The sequence below is a fragment of the Salvelinus alpinus genome, chromosome 23 (assembly GCF_045679555.1).
Source record: "Salvelinus alpinus chromosome 23, SLU_Salpinus.1, whole genome shotgun sequence".
Lineage (NCBI taxonomy): Eukaryota > Metazoa > Chordata > Actinopteri > Salmoniformes > Salmonidae > Salvelinus > Salvelinus alpinus.
Window position 1 is genome coordinate 8,354,546 of NC_092108.1, and position 7,916 is coordinate 8,362,461.

The following is a 7,916-nucleotide window of genomic DNA, read 5'->3' on the forward strand; positions in this document are numbered from 1 at the left end:
CTACCTTAATATGGCTCCCAATCAGAGACAACAACTGACTCCTGCCTCTGATTGAGAACCATACTAGGCCAAACACATAGAAACAGACAACCTAGACATACAACATAGAATGCCCACCCACATCATACCCTGACCAAACAAAACATAGAAACATACAAAGCAATCTATGGTCAGGGCGTGACACATTATTAAAGTGGCCAGTGATTCCAAGTCTATGTACAGTTGAAGTTTACATACACCTTAGCCAAATACATTTAAACTCAGTTTTTCACAATTCCTGACATTTAATCCGAGCAAAAATTCCCTGTCTTAGGTCAGTGAGGATCACCACTTTATTTTAAGAATGTGAAATGTCAGAATAATAGTAGAGAGAATTATTTATTTCAGCTTTTATTTATTTCATCACATTCCCAGTGGGTCAGAAGTTTACATACACTCGATTAGTATTTGGTAGCATTGACTTTAAATTGTTTAACTTGGGTCAAACGTTTCGGGTAGCCTTTCGCAAGCTCTCACAATAGGTTGGGTGAATTTTGGCCCATTCCTCCTGACAGAGCTGGTGTAACTGAGTCAGGTTTGTAGGCCTCCTTGCTCGCACACACTTTTTCAGTTCTGTCCACAAATTTTCTATAGGATTGAGGTCAGAGCCTTGTGATGGCCACTCCAATACCTTGACTTTGTTGTCCTTAAGCCATTTTGCCACAACTTTGGAAGTATACTTGGGGTCATTGTCCATTTGGAAGACCCATTTGCGACCAAGCTTTAACTTCCTGACTGATGTCTTGAGATGTTGCTTCAATATATGCACATCATTTTCCATCCTCATGATGACATCTATTTTGTGAAGTGCATCCGTCCCTCTTGCAGCAAAGCACCCCCACAACATGATGCTGCCACCCCCGTGCTTCACGGTTGGGCTGGTGTTCTTCGGCTTGCAAGCCTCCCCCTTTTTCCTCCAAACATAACGATGGTCATTATGGCCATACAGTTCTATTTTTGTTTCATCAGACCAGAGGACATTTCTCCAAAAAGTACAATCTTTGTCCCCATGTGCAGTTGCAAACCGTAGTCTGGCTTTTTTATGGCGTTTTTTGAGCAGTGGCTTCTTCCTTGCTGAGCGGCCTTTCAGGTTATGTCGATATAGGACTCGTTTTACTGTGGATATAGATACTTTTGTACCTGTTTCCTCCAGCATCTTCACAAGGTCCTTTGCTGTTGTTCTGGGATTGATTTGCACTTTTCGCACCAAAGTACGTTCATCTCTAGGAGACAGAACGCGTCTCCTTCCTGAGCGGTATGACGGCTGCGTGGTCTCATGGTGTTTATACTTGCGTCCTATTGTTTGTACAGTGGTACCTTCAGGCGTTTGGAAATTGCTCCCAAGGATGAGCCAGACTTGTGGAGGTCTACAATTTATTTTCTGAGGTCTTGGCTGGTTTCTTTTGATTTTCCCATGATGTCAAGCAAAGAGGCACTGAGTTTCAAGGTAGGCCTTGAAATACATCCACAGGTACACTTCCAGTTGACTCAAATGATGTCAATTAGCCTATCAGAAGCTTCTAAAGCCATGACTTAATTTTCTGGAATTTTCCAAGCTGTTTAAAGGCACAGTCAGGTTAGTGTATGGAAACTTCTGACCCACTGGAATTTGGATACAGTGAATTATGAGTTAAATAATCTGTCTGCAAACAATTGTTGGAAAGATTACTTGTGTCATGCACAAAGTAGATGTCCTAACTGACTTACCAAAACTTTTGTTTGTTAACAAGAAATTTGTGGAGTGGTTGAAAAACAAGTTTTAATGTCTCCAACCTAAGTGTATGTAAACTTCCGGCTTCAACTGTATATATATATATATATACACACATACACATACATATATAAACAGTATATACTGTATATATTAACACTCCGGACTCCTTATATTTATATATTTTTTAATTCCATTATTTTACTTTTAGATGAGTGTGTATTGTTGTGAATTGTTAGATACTACTTCACTGTTGGAGCTAGGGGACACAAGTATTTCGCTACACCCACAATAACATCCGCTAAATATAGGCATGCGATCCAATACAACATGATTTGAACATAAATTTCACAGATAAAAAAGAGCAAAGGTGTACATTTACCAAGGACGCCTTGAAATGGGCCGATTAAATTCACGATGGATGGAATTTCTAAAGTGACAGGTTCTATGTCAGTCACTGTCACTGTGAGTGGAGAGGAGCAGGGAGAGATGGAGAACCATACCCATTTCCAAGGATAAGGAAGTCCTGATTTCCTCCTCTGTGGGCTGGGATGTCCCAGAGTAGTGGATACTATATGGTAGTATGACTAATGAGGATAGTAACACCCACACAGCCCTGTCTGACTCCCACACAGCCCTGTCTAACACCCACACAGCCCTGTCTAACACCCACACAGCCCTGTCTGACACCCACACAGCCCTGTCTAACACCAACACAGCCCTGTCTAACACCCACACAGCCCTGTCTAACACCCACACAGCCCTGTCTGACTCCCACACAGCCCTGTCTAACACCAACACAGCCCTGTCTAACACCCACACAGCCCTGTCTAACTCCCACACAGCCCTGTCTAACACCCACACAGCCCTGTCTAACACCCACACAGCCCTGTCTGACACCCACACAGCCCTGTCTGACTCCCACACAGCCCTGTCTAACACCAACACAGCCCTGTCTAACACCCACACAGCCCTGTCTAACACCAACACAGCCCTGTCTGACTCCCACACAGCCCTGTCTAACTCCCACACAGCCCTGTCTGACTCCCACACAGCCCTGTCTAACTCCCACACAGCCCTGTCTGACTCCCACACAGCCCTGTCTGACACCCACACAGCCCTGTCTGACTCCCACACAGCCCTGTCTAACACCCACACAGCCCTGTCTAACACCCACACAGCCCTGTCTAACACCCACACAGCCCTGTCTGGAGACATAGGGTAGAATTCCGACCAGCGCTAAGGGTGTGTAAATGTAACGTAATACCACTTTTATGCACTTTTCTCTCTGACCTTGAACTTAAGCATGAGTTCAGCATGTTATTCACCCGCTATTCGTTTGGGGTGGAGATCAAAGTAATGAAGGTGTGGCGGAGAGCGTGTTTACAGATACGACGTGTTCTGACCTTGACTTACTTCCCCTCTTAATTCCACTAACTTTACGTGCGGTGAAATGATGCTGAAGGTTGCGCAACCTGTCGGTTCCAAGTGGAAGATCTACTTGTCTACTTTTTTTCTCAATAGAACACCATTCTCCATGCACTGTGATTTACAAATTGAGAAGAGCTATTGATAACAGCCAGCATCATACCACCCTGCATCTCACTGCTGGAGGCTTGCCTCTGAAGCTAAGCAGGGTGTCTGGATGGGAGACCAGATGCTGTTGAAAGTGGTGTGGGATGGCCAGTACGAGGGACTTTTTTCTCTGTTTAAATTATTATTTTTTTAATCCCAATGCCACAGGGCAGTGGTTGGGGACATTGCCCTGTGTAGGGTGCAGTCTTTCAGATGGGACGTTAAACGGGTGTCCTGACTCTCTGAGGTCACTAAAGAGCCCATGGCACTTATCGTAATGTGGAGAGCCAAGCTAAAGGCTTCTGTGGCCATGCGCAAATGACAGTATAGTGCCAAACCTACAGAGTTGATTTATGATGTCTAGAATTTTTTATTTATTATTATAAAAAATAAAATAAAATAAATTTTTCTCCCCAATTTCATGATATCCAATTACAATCTTGTCTCATCACTGCAACTCCCCAATGGGGTTGGGAGAGGCGAAGGTCGAGTCATGCATCCTCCGAAACATGACCCACCAAACCACTCTTCTTAACACACCCACCCCTTAACCCAGAAGCCATCTGCACCAATGTGTCTGAGGAAACACCCTACATCTGGTGACTGAAGTCAGCCTGCAGGTCCCCGGCCCACCACAAGGAGTCGCCAGAGCGCGATGAGTCAAGTAAAGCCCCCCCCCGGCCAAACCCTCCCCTAACCCTCCCCTAACCCGGACAACGCTGGGGCAATTATGCGCCGCCCTATGGGACTCCTGGTCACGGCCGGTTGTGACACAGCCTGGGATTGAACCCGGGTCTGTAGTGACGTCTCAAGCGCTGCAATGCTGTGTCTTAGACCCCCGCGCCACTCGGGAGGCTAGAATGTTTTAATTATACAGACTTTCATTGCATTTTTTAAAACAATTTGTATAAAATATTAGCCACTATCGGATGCCACCGTCACTTATACCCACATACATTTCTACATCTTCTTAGGGCTAGGCGTCCCGCTAGCGAGACAACTTCCAGTGAAACTGGAGGGCGCGCAATTCAAATAAATAATCATAAAAATTATGGATATTAAACATTTAGGTATCGGTTGAAAGTTTAAATTCTTGTTGATTTAACTGCACTGTCCGATTTACAGTAGCCATTACAGCAAAAGCATGCCATGCGATTGTTTGAGGATGGCGCCCCACAACAAAATATTTTTCCACCGGCACATGTTTCATAAATTCACAAATAGCGATTAAATATTCACTTAATTTTAGAAAATTTTCCTCTGATTTGTCATCCAAAGGGTCCCAGCTATAACATGTAGTGTCGTTTTGTTAGATAAAATCCTTCTTTATATTCCAAAAAGTCAGTTTAGTTGGCGCAATCGATTTGAGTAATCCACTCGTTCAACATGCAGAGAAAGGAATCCGAAAAACCTACCCCTAGCCTTTGTTTCAACAAGTCAAAATACGTTTCTATTTACTCCTCAGATACCCTAAAATGCAATCAAACTATAACTATAAAGAAGTATGTTCAATAGGAAACCGATTTTAGTCGGTGCGTTCTATCTTCATCGCGTGCACATACACACATTTCCAAGACTGTGTCCCTGTACTAAAACTAATACTTCTTATTCGTTTTGGAAGTTACAAGCCTGAAACCTTTAACATAGACTGCTGACACCCTGTGGAAGCCATAGGAATTGCATTATGGGAGCTAGAATTCAGTATGCCCCTATACTTTCCATTGTAAGAGCATGGGCTCTCAACAACAAAAAAATCCAGTTGGTTTTTCTTTGGATTTTCTCCTACCATATCTATTGTGTTATATTCTCCTACATTATTTTACAATTTCTACAAACTTCGAAGTGTTTTCTTTCCAATGGTACCAATTATATGCATATCCTGGCTTCAGGGCCTGAGCAACAGGCAGATTACTTTGGGCACGTCATTCAGACGGAAAATGAGAAAAAAGGGGCCTAGCCCTAAGAATAACTGTCACTGACTTCAGTGTTAGTTTCCTTACATTTTGCACCAGTCTATTACATCGTTAGTTTGCCTTTCTGTCATCTGTCATGTTAGTTGTGGTTGTTCCTGAGAATTGCTAGCAATCGTGGATCATATCAACGTATTACTAGTTGTGAAATAATTTAGGACATGTAGCCTATTGGAATCCTTATGGAACACAGAGCATACTTAGCAGTTTAAACCTGGAGTCTGGCACACGGTTTCACTACGACTGGACCGCTGTCATCACAGTTCTATGATTAGTGAAGATTATCAGGGTAGATTAATAGGAATACTGTTCAACACCTATTGTACACTTTTCTCACCTTCTAATATTTCATGGATTGAACAATTGAATATGGCAACTTTCAGGATGAATCAAACCACTGTATTTTAGATTCACCAATATATTTTGTGCGTAAAAGCTCTCCAAATCTGTTTAAATAATATACAAGATCCGAGTATTTTTTAAATCTACCAATTGGTGCTGAAAAGAAGATGAATATGCAAGTATTTACAAATTAAAGGTACACCAAATTTAAAGGGATGGCTTTAGATAAATGTACTGATAAGCCTACTGAATGAATACTCCACGAGTAAATGTGATAGGCCAGCAAGTGGGATGGTTTTCAGCGGTTGAATTCATGTATTCAGCGCGCTCAAGGGAACCATGCCTGCAAAGCTTGTTACGCACCTTCATAAGAGAAGTCTGAATACCAACTACTGAGAAGTGCGTAGGAAAGGCGTACATTTTCCTAAGTCTGAATCGGGCCCATAATGAATACATTGCCATTTCTTAATACATTTAGCAGACGCTCTTATCCAGAGCGACTTACAGGAGCAATTAGGGTTAAGTGCCTTGCTCAAGAGCACATTGGCAGATTTTCACCTAGTCAGCTCGGGAATTTGAACCAGTGACCTTTCGGTTACTGGCCCAACGCTCTTAACTGCTATGCTTCCTGCTTCCCTAAAGTAGCACCACCACAACCTACAATGAGTATACCAAACATTAGGAACACCTGCCTAATATGGAGTTTTACCCCACCCCCTCCCTTTAGCCCTCAGAACAACCTCAATTCGTCAGGGCATGGACACTAGAAGGTGTCAAAAGCGTTCCACAGGGATGCTGGCCCATGTTGACTTCAATGCTACCAATAGTTGTATCAAGTTGGCTGGATGTCCTTTGGGTGATGGACCATTCTTAATACACACAGGAAACTGTTGAGCGTGAAAAACCCAGCAGCATTGCCGTTCTTGACACAAACCGGTGCACCTGGCACCTACTAAAATAACCCATTCAAAAGGCACTTAAATCTTTTGTCTTGCCCATTCACCCCCAATGGCACGCATACACAATCCATGTCTCAAGGCTTAAAAATCCTTCTTTAACCTGTCTCCTCCCCTTCATCTACACTGATTGAAGTAGATTTAACAAGTGCCTTTAATGAGGGATCATAGCTTTCACCTGGATTCACCTGGTCAGTCTACTGTATATCATGGAAAGAGCAGGTGTTCTTAAAGATTTGTAAACTCAGTGTATAGCAGACAAAATGAATGGTAGAACCAGCAACACACCATAATGAAAGACCCATTGCAGCAGTCCTGATTTTGAGTTAATAATGGTGACGGATTGTAATAGAGTGGTTAGTGTTTAAACTCCCTCATCAATCACTTTTTTTTATAGAGGAATATAACTTTGGAAAAGGATATTATATAGGACTTCTCTTAGTTCTACATGGGGAGGGGTAACTCACCCACACACCAGGGAGATGCTGCAGCAGCCAATTTGCTCCGGGAAGCCATCCTGTTAACACAGGCAGCCCAATTCTGATGCATTTTCCACTAATTGGTATTTTGACCAATCACATCAGATCTTTTCACATCAGATAAAAAAATATATCAGAATTGGGCTGTCTGTGTAAACGCAGCCATAGAGGAGAGGTGAAGGAGGGGAAAATGCCAATTAGGATAATGCCAATTATTGGCAAAAGATCTGATCTGATTGGTCAAAAGACCAATTAGTGTCAAAAGATCAGAATTGGGCTGCCTGTCTAAATGCAGTCCAAGGCTTTCTATATCCTCTCCAGAGATGTCTCAGTCAGAGATAAAGAGACAGACAGGCAGCTCTTAGTTTTTTTTTTGTGAAGATAGTATTGATCTCTGCTTCTGTCCCTCCTGGTGGTTGAAAGCAAAGACGTGTAGCTACCATGTGGGCCATCGTCTGTAATCAGAAGTAACGTCTCCTGTTACCCTGATATCTCCAGATAACCAGGGTGAGGTCAGATTTCTGGATGGACGCACAGCATGGAGATCAATGGAATATAAAGATCGTTCAAGTTTTCTTCTTTTGTTTTTCTTTTTTTTCTAGCGACTCTTTCCAAATCATTTTCTATCCATTTTTATTCAGTTTATAGGCCGGTCTCATTTCATGCAAATGATGTCCAAGATATTTCCAGGACCTGAGTTGGAGATTCCTGAGCTAGATTATGACAAGAAAGGAAAGCAAATTATGTACAGATGTAGGATCATAATGTGAGCTACAGTTTGCTACAGCAGGAAAATAATCCTGCAGCAATAGGAAATGTGAATTATTGTGTGGATTATAATCAA